General features: G+C 37.8%; 1 long non-coding RNA gene across 3 annotated transcripts; it reads left to right on the top strand.

Annotated features, from left to right (window-relative positions):
- The first annotated feature begins 7991 nt into the window (after positions 1-7991).
- On the top strand, positions 7992-20195 carry LOC121097910. Of its 3 annotated transcripts, none has more exons than XR_005831123.1 (8): positions 7992-8173; positions 8302-8433; positions 11773-12154; positions 12610-12684; positions 13911-14003; positions 15144-15263; positions 15590-15713; positions 20091-20195. It is a non-coding gene; the product is annotated as an uncharacterized LOC121097910 (long non-coding RNA). The 3 variants fall into 3 exon arrangements; XR_005831122.1 differs by having other exon boundaries at positions 14768-15263; XR_005831124.1 differs by lacking the exon at positions 12610-12684 and having other exon boundaries at positions 14768-15263.
- Positions 20196-20650: the final 455 nt, after the last annotated feature.

Here is a 20650-nt window from a genome sequence, read left to right as displayed (position 1 = left end):
TAAAATTAAACATGTGCTGAATGTTCTGATTTTCAGAGGAACCACAGTATAAAAATCTTCCTAACCAGAAAGCTAGTTCCAAGGATTTTTTTCTTTTGGAAGAATTTTGTAAGATGTATTTACTCTGCCTGATGGTGTTTCTGATATCTACAACCGTGTCTTTGCATGTGTAGTCTATTGCCATGTGCATGTCTTTGAAATATGAGATGTATCTACTGTCTAAAAATATTTAAAAGCTGTAACTCCCAGAAAGAAATGATTTTGTATCTTAAGAAAGAAGGCCCCAGTGTGGTCACCTAGCCTGAAAATGTATCTATTGTACACAAGTTCCTGTTGGCTAGCAAAGTATCATAAAGTCCGCTTTTGTGTAGTAATAGCACATAATAAACTAGAGAAGGAACAGGTTGCAGACAAGTTCTGCAGAGCATGTGATGTGCTATGTGTTCACACCCTAGCACACCCTGTAGTAGCTTGTTTGTACATCTGTACCTATAGGCAGTAGAATCCTTGTTTCACCTTTTGCTCAAATTTCATGTAATAGTTACAAGCAGCCAGGGTAGTAGAAATAGAAAAAAATTAGTATTATGTTGGCCAAATTTAGTGTGAATACCATACAAAGCCTTCCTGACTAAGGTATATCAAAGTATATATAAGGTATATCAAAGAAGCAGGGAAATTTTTAATATATAAGCAAAGCCTCTATAAAAAAGAAAATGGTGAACACTACTGAGAAATGAAAACTTGAAAATGCAGATTCTAATCTGTTTGCATAATGTAAGAGTTTGAGGCTAAAAATAAAACCCAACAGGCGTAATGAGATTTGCAATAAAAAACACAAGTGTGCAAATCTAATGCTAGTTTCCTCTTGAAAGCATGTAATACTTCAAGTAATATAATAAAAAAGCAGTGCTGTGGAACAAAATGGCAAATGAGAGGTTGGCAGTTTAGGATGCTACTAATTCTACTTAAAGTTTGGGGGGCATGATTTGGTTAACATGAATAGAAAAGACATCAGAATCTGAAGGTATAAGTTTGAAAAGTATTTAAGAACACTAATAAACCCTCTTCTATGTGCAGAAATGATGGCAGTGTCACAGTTCTCACCATCTAACTTAAGGTATTGCACTAAGGTGGTTGTATTAAAAAACTGGGTCCCTATAAGCTCAGGGGGTGTCTTAAATTAAATTGAAGGCTTGATGCTGCCAAGAAGGAATTCTTTCTTCCCTCTACCCTTCTGTAACCCTCCCTGCTCTTGGCTACGTGATCCCAATGCTTACCTTGAGCCACTTCTGGAACTCATCTGACTGCAGATTGTTCAATCTGATAAAACAGGGAAAAATTACCCTTGCACACCTTCCAAAGGTGCACATTTTTGCCAGGTTAGTGAGTTTTGTTGCCTGACCTTGAAATCAATCAGATACAACTCCAGAGGCAATACAAGAAAGATGGGGGAGAAAAGAAAAAGAAGCCAGAAAGGACTGGATGCCCTCCTTCCAAGAACTGTTAATTTGGCTCAGCCACTTGTCACCCTCTGGACTTCTTGTTTAAACTGTAGGAAGAAGTCTCCTGGAGCAATTTAGAGACGTACCTTATTCATCTGTCAACTATGTTAAAAAATAAGGAGATGACTTTCCCAATTGATTTTCTTAAACTAAAGGTTTAACTTTATGTGGTATAAATACCCCACCTTCATCTTCCATCTTCCAATCCAGTCTCCAGAGCAATCTGGAAAACAGTCTATGGCCCTCAATTACTTTTTTCCATTGTTAATCTTTTCTGTTCAACATTTCTTCTTTCTGGTGACATTTTCTCCTCTCAGTATTCCTTTTGTTTACATTTCCAAGTGCTGTGCTTTATTTATTTATTTTATTTTTTATTGAACTCATTCACTCAATATTTATTTTTTACTTCAGTGTCTGACTTCCATTTTTATTAACAATACATCTTTTGTTCTCATTATTACTCTTCTAGGTATATAATTGTGTTTGCATTCTTCTCTAGTTGTTTGCCTACACCTGTTTGAATTTTCTGCTGTGAATACTGTTTGCTGTTGGGCAACATAGTGCTCTCTACAATTGCTTACTTTCTGCATAACATTTAATTTACAGTATTTTTCCAATTATATATTTTTTTCTATTTCAATCCTTTTTTTTCCCAGAAAAAAAAAACACAGGAAGTTGTAACTAAGCAAGACACCACTAGCAAATAGGAAAAAAGCCTCAGGAAAAGTAAGTGACAACACTTTTTATCTCATTTAACCCCTGTCAAATAGGCTGAGTCAGAGATTTGACTTTGTCCTGGTGTCATGGATCTACCCAAATATTTGGTTCAAAAGATGCTTCCATCAACCTAGAGATTTGAATTTCTCCAGTTCTGTAGCATGTTACATCTGTAGCTCCATAAACAGGAGATCTCCTCAAGCGAACAGCAGCCTGTCTTCGTGCCATAGATCACATAGCACAGGTGCCTTAGTTCAGATGATGTGGGAAAGTGCTGGGGCTGTAGGCTGGGGGGTTTGGGTTGGGGCTGTGACTGACAGGTGTCTGTCTGCCAGTGAGATGAGGGGAGAGCAGGGAAGCTGCAGCACTGGTCAGCAGCTGTACAGAGGGCTGGCTGTATGGGAACAGGTGTTTGGAGGCAACTGTGTAAATCTCATTTTCAGTACATGAAGCTTAATAGGTTTTAAGATTACTTTTTTAATATATATTTATTTATTACACATGTATAAGGTTTTTGTATTCCTGTGTTTGCCTATCAGATAAGTATTCTTTCTGATTTTACAGACAGAAAATGTAGTAGATTAAGTAACCTCTTTAGGATTTTTTAGAACCATTGTAGGTAATTTTAAATAGAATCAAGACTTTCTGATTCTATAGCAGCTCTTTTCCCATTAGAATGTCTTTCTCATGTACATCATCATACTCCACTGATATTTTTGGTGTACTTGTTCCTTGTATCTACAAGTTCTCTTTGTGTATCTCTCCTGACAGTTATATGTAATTTTTTAAACTTTTATTTTCTCCTACATCCATCTTCTTGTTTCTCCCTTATTTCCTTATCCACATCTTTCAGTCATTCAGGTCCCCCAATGAGAGGTTTTACAGCACCTTTTTCATATTGGTGCTAAAAGAAGGAAGCTCACAATCTAAAATATCAGAAGAGGGATCAAAAAGATGGGTTAGAGCTACTGTATCAATGAGGCATTAGTGCAAGTCCTGCTAAGCCTGTGTTTTGTAAAACTATCTCATAAATTTTCCTTCTGTCATAGCTTGAATTTGCAAATGAGAACAGGCTCACATAGCATTTGACAACAGAGGCTATACTATGACACAGAACTGATTAATTCTGCTCAGCATTTTGTATGTCTATTTTCTTGCCTTTTGTCCTCATAAATGCATGACATCATACATAAATTGAATAGTCTTTCTAACTACAAAACAAATCTGTGAATCACCCTTTTAACACTCTGTAGCTACTACTGCAATAATAAAGGTTGTTATCTGTAAACTGTGTCTCAACCTATTGCTGTGTAGACCATAACATATGCTTTTGGAAAAGTTATGGAAGCTTTCATGTCTATTAACCCTATTACTAAGATGGGAATTCCACAGAGTCTCCTAACAAGCTATTTATCAAGGTATTTTTCACATAGCAAACCATAAAGAGTTCTCTTCTCTTCTGGGCCAGTGTTTCCTGGGACAATGTTCTTAGGTAATGCTTCCATTGTTAATCATTAACATGGTAATGCTAAAAGAATTGTTTTGATCTATTAACATTTGGAAGAGTCTGAATTTGCTAACATGCTAGATTCTGCAGGTCTATACATTCCCCTGAAAATATTCAAAAATGGTGTACATTCACAGGATGAGGAGCAGCCCTTTCCCAGTGTGTATGTGTATGGTATGCACAGAAAATACATTAGAAATCAGGCATAAACTGAGTTTTGGCTTATAAAATTCAGGGATTGGTGATTTTCCTTTTTGTGCAGGATAATACAGTATCAGATTATTTTATTATGGTGAAGCTTAGTTGATCTGATAGAGTTTGGTCTATTACATTTCCTTTCATGTTTTACAGATGACTGAATTTTCCCCTTGGGATATGGGGTGAGGACTGAAGTAAGCAGGCTTTGGTCCTTCAACTCCTTTCTCAAAGTAAGGCAGGTAAAAGTAAAATTTACAATATCTCACTAACCGCTGTAAGAAAAGAACAACTTTGCTTCTAAATTTAGCTGAAATTGGTATGGGTCTCAAAAAAAAAAAAAAGTTAATTGTGCACAGCGCTACCACAAGTATAAATGTTAATTAGGCAACTTTGATTCTGGCACATGGATATTACTTAATACAACCACAGTATCAAACAGAAGAGACAGCGATAGCCAACTTTCTGTCTCATGTTCTTAATACCATGCACAGAGATTTATTTCCTTTAGTATGTTGCAGTAGCTGTAGTAAACTAATTTAATGGAAGAAACAAGAAACAACACAAAGCAACAAGTCTAGTGATTTGCATACCTAGTAGACTTCCTGAAGCTGGAAGTAAACAGTGTTTATGGTATCAAAATTCCCTGCATGCAATCTTCCTCTCAACTGTTAACTGGCAGTTTACTGTAAGCATCAAAGTAAAAACATGTCTTGAGGTTGGATTTTAAGTTGAGTACTAATTATTTTGAGCAGGGTTTTCTAGGTTTAAGGGATAGTGTGAAAGGCAGCTTTTGGCATAAATAAATAAACAAGCAGCAAAAACTGGCGTCGAGCTGGAAATGTTGGGATAGCAGGTGAAAACAACCGTGGAGGACCAACCTGAGAGGCCTGTAAATGTAAGGGTGAGGTGAGGGCAAAAAAGAAAGATGTTAGCAGAACCTCTGACTGATCTTAACAGCATTTTTGAAAGATCTAAAATATAATATGTCTATGACTAGTGTCAAAATTTGTTTTGCATGTATTCTGATTAGTTTTATGATTAGTCCATTATGTTTTGATTAGTCCGTGTATTTAATCGTTTCATTTCCCAGATCTTGGATGACAGACTTCCCTAGCACTTCCTACCTGTGAGAATATCCCAGCCTAATAGCCTGGGATATCAAGAAATAAGAAGAACAAAGCAATGATGACAGAAATATTATTTAATTTAGCTCAAACAATACTTTTGAAATTATTTAATGGTTCTGGTTTTATAAGCAATTATTTCATAACATTATGAAATGCCCTAAAAACATGAAGCTTGTGTCACCTGAAAACAATTTTGCATTTTGGATGAGACTGAGTTAACAGCCTGAGGCTGCACTAGGTTTCAGAAACTGGAGGCTGCACTAGGTTTCAGAAGCTCTAAAAAGATATTTTTTTTTTTACTAGGGCTTCTCCATATCTTTCATAGAATTGGGAAATCTTGCAGATTTGGTTTCCCAGTTTTAGAGTATCTCTTTGTTCCACTGTTTTGATCTCTTGAAAACGTGTCTCAAAGTAATAAGAAACCTTCATCTTTTTGTTAGTGGGATCACAAGCTTTCCAGTGAATGTGACTGAACATACCAACCATATTTGCATGCTGACAGGTGGGGTAGCTATTCTTCCCTTGGGGCAGGGTTTGGTGGATTTGAGGTTGTAAGTAAAAACATGTCTGTTGCAGTGAGTAATTGCTGTTGGGAAGAGCTTGCTTCAACAGCAGTTTTAGCCAGGCTAGCAATGAAGGTCGCTCTTCCCTCTGTGTTAATTTTGGATGCAAATTAAAAGAATCAGCTGAAATATCTTTTGTCAGAATCCTAATTAGGCTGGACAAAATGGTTGGAGCTTTTGAGGATTTAAAAGTTTCAGGTCACCAGAGGAATTATTAAGTAGATACTCTAAATAACACTTTCTTTTTTCACTGTGGTGATCACTAGTTTTTACACATAAACTAGTGCATATGGGCATAAAATAAGAAGAAAATAACTTGTTTCTGTTCTTAGCTTTGCCTCAGGCCTTGTTTTAATGGTCTGGTCCAACCTAGCTTCAGCTGGCTCCCAAGGTCTCTAGACCTGTGTATCTGCTACTGTCTCTACTCAGAGGATGACTGACAGCTCGAATTCACAAGCAGGGACACTTCTCTTTGGGTGATTGCAGTTGTTCACACCCATTCTCTCCACCTTACTGGTCTTCAGGGATGCTACAGCTATTAACACTTGATTATTGCTTATTTTTGGACATATTTTTCTGTATTTTACAGCCTGCCATGTTAAAGAACACCAAAATCTGTGATATTTTTCTTCAGGGTGTTAGACTGTAAATTGCAGCAGTACAGCTACTGCTTCACAGGCTTCACAGCTGCTTCACAAGCAGCTGTGCTGAACCTCTGGAAAGAATATAGAGGCAAGTTACACATCTAGCTTAGCCTTTTTGTTACTTAGAACTGCAAAGCCACTCTCAGGTCACCTCCTAGATTGCAGTTTGTAGCAAGGTGTTCTGAAACTAGGGTAGGTCAGGGGCTGATCTTTTAAAGCCAGCTGAACCTTTATGCAGAAGAAATGAGGTGTATACCTAGAAACAGTATTTTTATCAGCACCCTAAGCTCATGCATCCCTGTGACTAGTTACCTTCTGGTAATTTGGTGATATGTGTTATGGGCATAGGAAAGAAAACACCTGAAGTATTTTGATGAAAAAATAACACCAGTTCTGCATACTCATATTAAAAAGTATGTGGGTCCCAATAAAGTTAATAGCAGGTATAAAGATAGTAACATAAAAACATCTGAATGGTCAGAGGTTATAAGTGATATTATTTTTATCTCAGTTTAGAAGAGAAAACTAGACAGGCAATCCTGATTCTGTGAGGTTGCTGAGTTTCATTCTCTCATTGTCACACTAATATTGTACTGGAAAAACCTGATGCTAAAAGTTGAGTCATATTCATTGATATGAGTCTATCATCACAAAATAATCGGACATCATGGTTTTGTAAGTTTCAGAAACCAAAATTTCTGTGTAAACCTGAAGTCATTTATATTTTCTAAATTAATATAACAAAAAGAGCATCAAGTTTATGTATGTAAACATAAACAGTAGCAACAATTTAAAGGCTCTTATAATTAATTTTAGAAACAGAAACCTCGGTTAAAAGGCCCTTATAATTAACATTCTAATTGTATTTTTAGATGGTTAATATATATTCAGTCTTTCATATGCTGAGTATCTTTTGTAAGTTAGTAACTGTGCTGTATAAAGTGTATGACATCATTTTTTATAAGACATTAATTGAGATCCCTATTTTCCTGAGGTGATTATTTACCCTGGGTCAGGGTACAGGTCTCTCAGGTAGCCTGCGCTATCCTTAGTCAGGGTCCAGGTCCACAGCGATTTAAGATGACAAGGACGATTTCTGTGTCAGCACAGTGACAGCTCCATCCCTCCCATCCCATGCCATACACATCCTCTCCCCATCAACAACAACCTTTCACTAGCTTATTTTCAGAAGTCTATATTTGCTTATATTTGCTTTTATCTGACCCTGTCAAATTCAACTGAGTCAGATTTTCCCACATTTTTATCATTACCTTGGCCATTCTTACTATAAATATCCAAGTCATCTTTTTATATAACGGTAGTTTTCTGAAGAAAGAAAAGTTTCAGTGATAGGTATTAAAGCAGTTTTCAGCCATGAGCCAGTCTTAAGTGGAAAGGGAACTTTCAGGAGCTGTCCAGGTGTTGGAGCTTTCTACAGGGAGGCTGGGGAACCAGTTGGTGGTTCTTTTTTGGTAATATACAAGAAATACGTAAATTTCTCCAGCTTTAAGTGTTGACCTCTGTTAAAGCCAATCAATTCTTACAAGCTTTTTAGAAGAATCTTAGTGAAAATTATTTTTTTACTAGAACATTTTTGTAGAAAGACATGTTCTAAACTATATGTAAAAACAAAATAAAAAATACATGATAGAAAGCTTGTAGATTTGTGAACAATGGCTTTGATACAATTACATAGACTTTTTTTAAAATTTTTAATTTAATGATAGAACCTCAATTGTTTTGTTTTTCTATTTCATGTAAATTTTAGTTTGGAGAAAAAAGGCTTTCTGACAATATTGGATTTGGCTTTTTTGATGAAAGTGGCAGCTTTTTAGAAAAAGGCAAAGCCAGGATTTTTCCTGCCTGCGGTCATCAAAAATCCCTGATTCCCTGTGAAAGTAGAATTTCAATCCAGGTATTGTTGCCAAATTTCAGTATGCTAATTACATTTCCTACCTGAATTCTTCCCTCTGATTTCAATTAGACAAGGTTTTCTCCACTCTCTGTGTTCGGATGTCTGTGTTTCTGGTTCCCTCCCTTCAGGCACCTGACTTACACTTCAAGAGGACCACATTTCAGTGTGGCAGAGGCAGATCCTATAAACAGTGCGTGCATGTCACTGCTTTATAAAACTTCCTCTGTGTCTGGCCTGTGGAAACGAAAAGCAATGGAAAGGTGAGATCATGCTATTCTGAACAGACAGTAGCATGGGAGTAGGGGCTGGTAAGGCGTCGTTTCACACGATAATATTCAATATTCAGTAGTGTGATAGTATTCAGTATTCCAAACATGACAAGGTAACAGAGATACACTGAAAGGCAACAGAAACGTAATAAAGAGCAGCTAATATGCAAACACCTTAACTTTCAGGAGATTGATCATCAAAACATAAAAGTCAGTTCCAGCAAGTTTTGACTGCTGAAATATCTGGCTAGATTGGGAAAAGATAATAAAATCTAGACAGCGTAATCTTCTCTGTCCCTACCCGAGGGCTTGCTTGCTGATGGGAAACGTCAGTTGTGTTACAAAGCTATTGCAATCCAGAATCCTTGAACAGAACAAAGATCATGGAATATACTTGGTAAAATTCAAGGCGTTGTGCCACAGATCCCTTTGATCCACTCTGATGATCAGTGTTTGCTGTCATATGAGGCTGTAATCTGAATTTGGGCTTTGCCTCTGGGTTTTTGTCGAGCTGCTCTCAACTTGATCCAGCAAACTATGTAGCTACTTCCCTGTAATATGATGTTCATGAGGAAAGCTGCAGCCCTAGGTGAAGGAATAGAAAATAATTTTTTTGTGTCCCGGAATTCTAGCATTGCATGTCAAGAATAGCACAGCATTTTGAAGGTGTTTTACATCCTTTCCTTCCTGTTTTCACTTCCTTCATGTATACTTGCAGTCACTAGGAAAAAGCTCTTAATGTCTAGGTATGTTGGATCTGAGCACTTTCTGGTTAGTACATTCCTGGCAAGCTTGTCATGTTTGATACTGTGTCTGTAACTCCTGTGCCATTGTCAGCATACCATTAGCTGGTCATCTTGCACAGCAGATTTGCAGCAGATATCTGTTATTTGTGCACGGAAACAGAACCTGATGCTTGCCTTTACTGGCTGAACCAAATCTGTGGAGAGTTGTAGGCTAACTCACAGTGCTGCTGCCCAAGTAGTATTGCTTTTATGAATAAAAAATATTTTATCATCCTAAGCAGGAATCTTTCAGTAATAGGAAGGTTTATTTCAGTTGTTGGTTTCTAATGAAGATTCTTCATTGCTAGAATTTCTCTGTTGAACTGAAGATGGCTGAATAAAGGCTCTCCAGTTTTTTCAATATCCTAGGCAAGATGCCAATTTCAGAGCATTTCTCTGAACTACTTATTCATGCTTACAAAACTGGTCCTAGTGAAAGAAAACAAAACCTGTTTTTCAGATGGAGAAGACTGAGGCACAGATGTTTACTGCTCTACCCAAAGTTCCATGTAAAAATTAAGTGGCAGAAGAAATGAAACTGAGGTTTCTTGACAGCTCTTAAATGTTAATGGTTCAAGGATCTTTTCCTATTGTATCCTTCTGTTAGTTTACGGTTGATTCTTAAGGGGCCATGACCAATAGCAGAGGTTGAATCTCAACTGGTTTATCAGCTTTCCAGAACGTATTGTGGCAGATGACTTTTGAAAAACTCACTAAAGGGAGGCAGCTGAGGGAAGACCTCATAATTGAGAGAACATACTCTATGTTCCAGGTTTCCCGCCTTACCAGATGTTTAAATGTAAAACTTGTATGTGCAACATAAGATCTTGGGGAGAAAAGCAATCATATAATAACTTGGAGTTCCAATGGTGGGTAAAGAAGAGTCCCATTTTCATTTTTATTGTTTTCTATGAGTCATGAATGTTCAGCTTTGAATTTTCTGACATAAGTTTAAAAAGAAAAAATGGAAACTGGTATTCCTGTCAGAAGGAAAATTTGGAGAATAACATTTTTGGAATGTGATAAACCATTAGTTGAGAGATTAACCAGACAAAAAGGCAAAATATAAGATACACTGAGATAGCAGAGTATGGTTTCAAACTTTCATGAAGTGTGAATGAACATACAGACTGGGTTATGGGGAATTTTGAAAAGCAATCTATATAACACTCAGCTGTACTGGATAATATTCTGAGAAGAAAGAGTTTATTTCTTTTACATCACAGACTTCATATGGAAGAATCTCAGAAGAAGATCAGGACCAAATAAATAAATGTAACTCAAATTAACATAACAGAAGGCCTATCTATGTGTACACACAGCTGCTCTGTCACTTTTCAGGTTCTAAACTATCAACAGGAAGGCCACAAGGCTAATTACAAAGTAATTCAGTTCTTACCCATAACAAAGGACCAAATATCACACTTCATTGCACTATCTTACTATACTCAAAAAGATATATAGAGGAGTACTTCAGATTGTGAATGCCTGTGTTCTTTTGTACTTGCCAGCATTGTCTGGACAATCTGAAATCACCTGGAAGCTTTTTTTCCTGTACAGCTCATTTAAAACCTAGAGATTAGCTAAAATGGATGACTGTCAAGCTTGGAGGGTGCTGTTATCAATGCAGTGAGCTGCAGTGCCTTCCTATTGAATGGCCTTGTCTCGGGTTACCGCACCATCACCTGTCGGGATGCCCAGAGGGCTTATTCCCTTACCACCAGAACAGGAAATAGCTCTGGCCTTAAGCCGGTGAAGGAAAAGGTAAAGGGGTCTTACTATCCTTTGTAAGAAAAGAAAAGAGTAAGACAGGAAGAAAGGTAAAAGTAGTTACGATGCAGTTTTGGTTTGGGAAGCTCAAAGGCAGGTGGGAGTGACCCCTGTAGCCGTACTGGGGGTATATGCAGATTGTTTGGTTGTTTCCTGGCCTAGTCAGATAAGGGCAATTTGTATTAATCTTTTCTGTAATTTCACTGAGGTTCGAGAAACTTTAGGTGAAGACTCTCACATAAAACACATTCCCCCATACGGCTTGCTCAGAATTGAACCGTGTGAATACGATATAGTAACACATTTATAGTAGCAAGTTTTTTATACTAGCAAGAGGTTTAAAGAGTCTGAGGATTCCTTTCTAGGATATAAAGAGTATTGGTCATTCATGACATGTTTGACATGCAGACATAAAATAAGAATTTTGCTGGCCTCATTGTGAGAACTAACTTCGGGTCTGAAGCAATTGATGCATGTAATGATGCCCCGCTCTTTCCTCCCAGTGCAAAAAAGGTGGATTTTTTTCTTTTGTTTGTACTTTCCAAACATGTAAACAAAATCCAAGATTTATAAAGTTCAAAAGTTACTGACTTTGTGCTTCCAAGGTTGGCCTCAACTACAAGCAAGGTCAGTGGCTGCTTTTGATTCCATGTATGACATCTGTAGAAGCAGCAGCCTAAAATTCAGTAAACTAACAGATACATTACTCTCATTGAAAGCTCATCCCTATGAAGCCTTCATTTTAACTTTTTTTATGGTTTATTATTTATTTCAGTGTCTGAGTGCCTGTGACAGAAGTTCTCCAAGACTTATCCTGAAATCTACCTGGCTCTTTCACAGAAGAGAAAAATAATGTGTTGTTTTCAAAACAAAATACAAATATAACCTTTAAATTTCCTCAACAAATTTTATTCTCATATGACAACATGATCAAGTCATTTGAGCCTGCTGGAAATAATCAGATTGATTGTTACCCTTGACCTCTGAGAGTTCCTAAAAATTATCCTGAGCAGTGCTACCTATGAACTAAACCCAGAAATACTGGGTAAACCAGTTACGCTAGTACAACAGGAGCCAGGTGATGAATTCTGGTAATCTCCTACCTCACAAAAGAACAGCACTAATTATACATCTGAAGATACTTTTTTCTGCACTTTGTAAGTACAAGTTTCAGTTTACTTCCTAATCCAGAAAATTATACTTATAAAATACAGTTCTGTTATATTTTGGAAGAAAGAAATATTTCAGGAAAATAGATACGCACGTTAATTTATCTTTGGAATAAATATTAGTGTATGTTATTGCATATAATCATTCTTATGGATTTTACTAATAGAAAAATTATAGAATATATAGTTTGGGAGAGACTTCTGGCGTACAATCAAGTTACACAGGTCTTGTCTGATAAAGTCTTGACTGATGAATATCTCCAACACAGAGATTTCACAACCTCTCTGGGTCCACGTTTGGACATTTGACCACCTCATGGTGAAAAATACATCTCCTAGTATGTCATCAGAATGTCCTTTTCTGCAACCTGTGCCTCTGTCCTTTCACTCATCCTCCAAGAAGTGTCTGATTCTGTCTTCTCTATTCTTTTTAACCTTTACAGTTTAATTTATTTACAAAAATTAAACATCCTCAGAGGTTGACATAAGGGATATCTCAGATGAGTTTCATTCACATGGTGAGTGTACATTTCTGATAATCTGATTCTACCTGTAACCATTAAAATTAATGTGTATTGTAAATATTCTCTGTTTTCAACAGTAAGAAGCCAGTGGTAATGTCTCAGATAAGATGATAATTTCTTGCTTTCCAAAACTGAAGAGCTTGATTATTGTAATATTTATTTTTCAAGAAGAGCATTGCCTCCAGGCTGTAACCACAAATCACTTAGTATTTTTCTATTTTATTTTAAAATACAGTATTCAGTGCTACTGGGGAAGACATCAAATGTGCAGAATGAAGATAAGTTATACATGGAACCTATGCCCAGAGCTAGGTACCTAGGGTACCTGCTGCACTGACAGGCCATTCTTGCTCCAGCCAGCATCACGCGGGGGCTCCACCACAGCCCTTGCCAGTTGGTCCAGGAGCCCTATTTCAGCCCAGGCCTGAGAAGCTGTTCCTGGCCTGAGCTCCCTGTCAAGAAGCAGCATGAGTGGGGCTGCTCTGTGGGTCTGGGAGCGGCCAGCAGCCCTGGAGGTACAGGTGACTGTTGTGCAGGTTGCCCCTTTGCTGGGCGAGGGCTAGTCCTGCAATACCTGACTTGGGTGTGCAGTGATCCTTCAGCAGCACCAGATGAAGCAAGTTAACAAACCAGGGTCCGTTCTGGGAGATCCAGTCAGCAGCAGGAGGAGATGGGGCCAGGAATCACACTGCAAAGAGACAAGCTACCTAAGGCACAGATACATGTACAGCATGGCTAAGGAAAGGGCTCAGGGCTGAGCTGAAATGGGCTCTTGTCCTGTTACATGGATGGAAGCTCCAGCTGAGCTGAGTCTGGTCACCTAAGGCCTACTGGTGTACTTGGGGTGCTGACAGTGAATATAGTATAAGCAGAAAGTAAAAAAAGCCTTTCTGAAGTACCTTGCCACAGTTGGTTTCCTGAATGGGCAAAATGATGGCTAAATCAAACTGTTCTGATGAGTCTATATGGTAAGAACCGAATTGGGATTGTTATCTGTGAAATCTCTGTACTTGGTTTTGATCTTTCTGGCACAATGTTCTCTACGAGCCACCTATTAAACGAGGAAGGATACTCGTGTACTGTGTGAATAGCTCAGCGCTGTAGTTTTTGCAGTAAGAGGCAGTAATAGAGATGCTGATTTGAAACGTAAGATTTCTTTCACTGGCTGCTTTCCTGTGTGCTGCCTCATCCTGCTCACACATGTAATACTCTTCCTTCAGGGAAACATCAGCCACTGCAGTGAAGGTGAATATGTGGAAGAAAAGCAACAGGACTATTTTACTACCCAGTCTCTGGATGCGGATAGCAGAGAGGTCAGTTACTACCCTTGCAATTTCATTCTCTACAAGATACTGCTCCACAGTGTGTAGCCTGCCTTACATGGGTCAGATACTGTTTCACTAATGAGTTCTGACACAGTATCACAAATTGACTCCTAATAGTGTATAATTAGAAGGCAAGCAACTGGGGCTTATCAGTCCCCAATAAGCTTAATTTTGATCTTCAAGGCATATCTTAAGCCTCCATCTTTTCACCTAATGCCTCCTAAAGATTTCAAAAGGAGTCTAGCTAGTCTGTGACTCTAACATCTCCAATACCTACCTATTCTGACTAAATGAAAGGACAGCTAAAAAGACTTTCATAGTGCACTAGTTTTCTGGTGAACAATTGCTATGTGTACTAGATTGTTGTTGTAGGTTCACAAATTGTAGATTTTTGAAGTTGTGAATGGAATAGGAATTCCTAGAAGAGTTTCATATTAGAGTATGAGATATCTTGGAAATTTTGCATCTGTTTAGTATGGGAAATTTGTAGCATCTTTGAAGAATGATTACATAAAGTCCAAGATAAATATTATTGTCAGAAAATTATTTTTTTTCTTCCTCTCACTGCACTTGGAACAAATCACACCCCCTGTGGCTATTTCTTCTTTCTTTGCTTTGGTTTTATGCATTTCCTGTAAGCCATTACCAGAATGTAAATACTTCAGGATCGAAGCAACTTTTATGGCACAGAGGTCAATGTTATTGGTTTATAATCTTTCTGCTGTCTTTCTCCCTCCTTGTTCGTGGGCCAGCACGTGGTCAAGAGCATCCTGGGCAGCGCTGTGCAGGGTACGAGCAGGTACGCGCTGCAGCACGTGGTGACAGCCTAGGGTAGCTCCTACGGTGAGCCACTAGAGGCTGCTCAATAAACGCAGCCCACAGCCTCGCTCCTCGGGGAGGGCAGACGAGATCATGTGCACAACTGAAGAAAACCACTGCTACAGCAGCTGCCTGAAAGACAACATGTTCTTCCTGGTTGGGATAGTGAGGAATTACAAGGATAGAAGTAAAGCAAAAAAAAAGTTGAGATTTCCTTTTCTGATTTCTGGGTCATTTTATTTGCTGGTTATAAGCGTTAAGAGTTGAAGACAAGATCTTGCTGACTGACGCTATTTCTATTACACATAGGCCATTCTGCTTGACGAAATTGTGGGGGGGAAATAATGCACAGGAACAAGCTAGAACTCCAGCAAAAACATCAACGGATTTCATCCTTGGCCATCCTTTTGAATAGCTGCTTGGGAAAAGGTGTGTATATGTACTTATATAATACACATTTTATATATATGTGTGTGTATATATATAAATACATACGCATGTTGTTGAGGAAAGGGTTCCTAACAAATCCATTGATCCTTCTGTCCTCTTGTTTCCATCATCCATGGGAGTTTCTTGTAGTTTCTTGTTAAGCTTGGATGAGAAAGAGAAATTCTTTTCTGTTCACTGGAACTTCTGTCTCTTCAGTGCCTCTACCAAGAGATTACTTTACATTGATGTTTAATAATGTCCTGCAGGGAATCACTGTAGGTATTATACTAAACCCTGAATCCCTAAACTTCAAAATAATTTTCTAGGAGCTTTCCAGCTAAGAAGAACAAAAACTATACAGCTGTCATGAGTTCTGAAAAGCAGAATGAACTACATCGTAGAAATGAATTCATTTACCAGAATCTAGGAACAGATTCAAAGGAAGGAGAGGTAAGAAAGTATCAGAGGCAAATGTGGGCTCTAGAATGACCTTTCAAAGTGGAGCTCATCTGAGTTCTGACACTTTCATCAGTAAATTTAGTATTGTGGGGGTGAAGGGACAGTAGAGTCAAAAGCTTACTAGTAGCTCCGTGGTGATTCATCTGGAGTGTTAAATGTTGCATTAGTTAAGCAACAATTGAGAAAGAAGCTGTTTCCTGGAGATTAACAGGTGATGGGGAAGACTTGACGGCCTGAGGCTGCTTTTGTTATTAAAAGGTGGGATGGAGAGGAAAAAAGCTGGCTGCATGGTATTTACTCATGAGCAAAGCTGGTTAACAAATAAGTACAGGATGTTTCTAAAATGACTGTTCCAGCCATCAGATTGGAGTCCCTTCTTGAAAACCTGAATCACTTCATAGCAGACTAAAATTACACTTAAAGAAAGCAACTGTTCAAAAGGGTATGTCTGACATACTGCTATAGATGCGTGTTCAGAACTACCTAAGGGGAACACTTAAAATACATATGCTTGTGCATCTGATATGTTGAAAAGATCTGTCCTTCATACCATCAGGTTTTTGTGATATTCTGGGAAACAAACTGACATTCTTGTCCAAGATCAGTTTCTGTCTCATACATCAATAGTATAAAAAGTTTAAGGATAGTGCTGTACTATTCTTTTTCTTCAGCTGTTAAATGTGTGCTTTAGCTATCACTCAAAAGATTTTAAAATGTAAAATTCTGAAAGTAATTTGAAAGACCCAGAAGCTGAAATAGCTCCTGTGGGTATTTCAAAATACTGCTAGCAAGCTATGAGTGCATGACCCATTAACTAATGAAGAGTTTGTCTGCTTACTGTTTAATCTCACTTTGTTGCTTTGTTTCCTTCTGTACATGCATCTGAAGTAAATAAGTTATGTCTTTAGATAAATATGGTCCGTACTGAACTGATTAGGATGTATGCCATAACACTTCAGTTAAGGAACTTCCTTAAGGAAGTCTGTTCTTATGTCACCTCTCATACTAACGTTATATTTGTGGGAAGGATCATATAAGGGCACAATATCATGATCATTCTTCTTCACAGCAGTACTTGCTAAAGCAGCTTAAAGTGAAAACACCATTTCCAGCCCCAACCAACCCCCAAAAGAAAAAGGTTGTGAGACTGCAACTTAATTTAACTAAAGGATAGTTAGGGAGTCAAGGCTTCTGAAAGTTCCCCAAAAAATTTACTAGCCAAAACAAGTTTTAAGCTCCTGGTTACAAACAAAAATCAGTTTTTTGTATTGTGTAAGTAATAAGAGAGATGTTGCATGATGGCTTTGGCCAGTCTTATGGTTTGCTGAAAGTTCTTCCATTCCTGACTGTATGCCCCTCTATTTATGTAGGCTGTGGCAGTAACAGACTCTGTGTAGAACAAAGTCAGCTTGGTGGCAAAAAGGTGTTTTACTGGTGATTTTACAAGTTGCATTGGCTTAGCTAGAGTCTGACCACAACCACAGCAGGTACAAAGAGGTGGAATATGTGAAACTGGGAAAGAGGAGTGGGGAGACAAGAAGGACCTTCCACTTCTGGCAGTGGCAAGCTGTCAGACCAGCTTAGCTGTAGTATTTAACCTCAAGAAGTTTTGCTTGAACAGGCAAGTGTCAAATTAAAGATTTTTCTGAACAGAAGTTCAGAATTCAATTCAGTTTCGCAGGTAGTCATGTGAGCCTGTTGTCTGGTAACAAATCAAACCACTGAAGTTTTATACTTAGGTATCATATCTATATTAAAGTTTTAAAATTTTCCCTTGTAATACAATGCAATTAAAAAAGACATACAGAGACTTCAATACCCTCAGCCAGTTTTGAGTAAACTTACTATGCCCAATAAGATGAAAAGTGGCAGAGCAACGTATTAGTTTACTATGATTTTAACAGTTTCTTAAACTCTGATCCAGCATTCTGTTAGCAACGCTGCTGAGCCTATTGAATATGCTATCACCCGTAACTTGTGTTTTCATTCCTGTCATCTGGAGCGGTTCTAAGCAGCAGAACTACTGAGCACTTCTGGCAGCAGAAAGAATCTTATGAATGTTCCCTAGTACTCTGTGGGTAAAATCATCCCAAATGTCATACAATGTCTTTGTTGGCCTTTTAAACTGAAGCAGCTAACTTTGAAGGAAACTGAATAATGTGTACCTGCCTTTTCTGACGGTACACCAAAGAAGGCTGCGCTTTCTGCTGTAGGAGCTCTGACAAGTAGATGGGATGTGTTATTGTTTTCAGCTGACAAAACTGTTCGTAAAGTAAACTTTATCTATTACCAAGTCTGGAAACATTTTCCTTATTCTGAGGCTGAATAGATCTTTGAAATGCTTTTGCCAGGCCAACTATTAGTATGTATTTGTGTTAACTAGTTACAATTCACACAAAATATGAAAAATCATTGGCTGTTAACCACATGAGAGCTGAATTAAGTTGTGAATTGTGTTTGTCTTCTGGATCACAGCTTGACTACCCTGATCTACGTAGTAAAAAATGTTCAAGCAGACAATACCATATTATTCAGCTGTAAGGGTTAATGTAGTAATGATGAAAGGTAAACTCAGCAAATAAATGGACATTTACTATTTAACATATGTGATGTAGTGTTTCCACTAACAAATGCTGATAATGCTGAATGTTCCTATGGACTGAATTTTTTTTGCTCAGTTTTTTGGAGCCACAATTTAAGACAAAAGATTCAGATTTTCTTTTTCCCTAACAAGCTGAAATACTCCTTTTCTTGTCCTGCCTCATTGAGACAAACTGTACAGCAGTGCCACAGCAGTATGTTTGTCCTCTTGCCTTGGGTGAATTGCGCAGTCACTGCCTAAGAACACTTTCAAAGGTGACCCAATTCTGGGTGGGCTGTAAAGAAAAATGCCTGTTTAAAAAGGGAAAGGGAAAGAATATCCATGGACTCTTCAAGGCTTCTGTCTATCACCTCTATATTATGAAAGCCTTGTATCTGATTCCCACATGTCATTATTATGTGTACATAAACATACATATTTTATATTTAAAATTGGATATGTCTATTATTCTGTGGTTTTCTTTGTAGTGCATATGAAGTGTGAGACTTTTTACTGTTTGAACATGCCTCCTGTATTTTTTAGATACATCTACTTGTTTTGATATTCTTCTTCAGGGTAAAAAATTCAAATTTGTCCAGAGAACACACAAACCTGGGGGAAAAGTCTAATCATTGGGTAGAATTTGACTGTCATCTTCCCAAGACATTAAGGAGAATTATTACAATTAAGTCGAAGGAAGCAAAGAGAAAGAGAAGCCAAAAGATATTGTGCAACTGTTGAGCAGAGTTTTCTTCTATAATGCTTTGTAAAGCAAACAAAACCAAGAATCTCTTTATTTGAGGTTAGTCATTTAAGACTGACCATGCAAATCTGAATGGTGTTTGATCCATAGTGGTCCATACTGTGCTACCATATATAGACTACCATAAAAGTAGTGTAGGTGCAGCTTAATGTTACATCCTTCTACTATTTCCTGAACACCATAAAAATGAGTATGGATTATTATTTGAATGAGTCCCTAGGAGAAAATCCACGATGAGATGTTTGTCCTGTTGATGGCACTTATTATTTGCTTGGAAGTTAAGACAGTAACTGCAGAGCACTGGTATGGGATACTGTGCTGCTACCTTCTTCCAGAGTATGTCTTATAAGAGGTTCACAATTTTATGGCTAAACACAAATGCATTATGATATGATTTCTATTTAAAGGCCTTACACACTAATTTCATCTTTTTAGAGCATACTTCACTGAATTCCGAAGCCAGTGTGTGGTCTTGCAGTGATTAAATGGCAGTTATGTCTCATTAATATAATCCTACCCTTTAGCCACGGGCAAAGCACATAGTTTTGGAATTTTCAAAATGACAATGAAGGCAAGTGTTACAAATATCCTTAAAACCTGCATTCACTGCATATCTTACCGTGGTGGAATAAAATGCATCTAAATAGTGCAAAGCAGTAGGGTACATCAAGCGTGACAGTAGCAATGCATTCTTTATTCAGAATGGATACGGAGTCCAGGAAATATAATATAACTAATTTATTTAAAATAACGGCAATAAAAGTTTTCCTTTCTTGCTTTAGCTTTCAACAGAAATTCACCCATGTACTATTCAGGACTAGTAAATGAATTTTTACAAGGCCCACTGGAATCTTTTATCTGCTGATTTCTATTCAGTCTGCTTAGCAGGAAGCAATAGTTGAACTTGAATGCAACAAGCTAGCTATGTGCTGAATGCTGCCTTCGCAACTGACCTATGTCATCTCACAATGAAACTTCTTGAGAAACTGTGCAAACGGTAAGAAATACGAGATTTTTTTTGCAGGAATGTGGTTTCCATCACATTTGGGATCTTTGCATGGCCTAGGAAAAATTCAGTCATCATCCAGCTTTGGACATAAGCCTGCCATTGGAGTTGACTTGATACACATCGAGTTCTTTTCTACATTCGTAATCAATGGAAGCGTATCCTCATCCCCTTCCAAAGGCCCCATTTGGCACACCTTTTGAATTGTGGCTAAAATATAATTTCACACTATTTTCGAGTAGGAGCAGGTACCCTGATTTTCTGAATCGTCACAGAGAATTCTGCCAGTCATGCCTTCTGTTATACCAAGGATATCAAATTGAAGCACATGGACTGCCACTGTGGCCGTGTGTTGGCACATGTGTACACAGAGGAAGGATAATGAGACAGAAAGATAAGACATTAAACACCTATTCTATGTAGTACTTGTAGTTCATAAATGACATATGAAAAAAATAAATTGCTTTGAGTCAAGCAGTTCAGAAGTAATCCTTATTATGCTGACATAACTTCATTTTATTATGTTTTTAAGGTGCAGCCATATGTAGAGTAGGTGACAATAGCATAATCCAGATGGA

This window comes from Falco naumanni, chromosome 15 (genome assembly GCF_017639655.2).
Source record: "Falco naumanni isolate bFalNau1 chromosome 15, bFalNau1.pat, whole genome shotgun sequence".
Taxonomy (NCBI): Eukaryota; Metazoa; Chordata; class Aves; order Falconiformes; family Falconidae; genus Falco; species Falco naumanni.
This window is presented reverse-complemented; position numbering and strand designations above follow the sequence as displayed.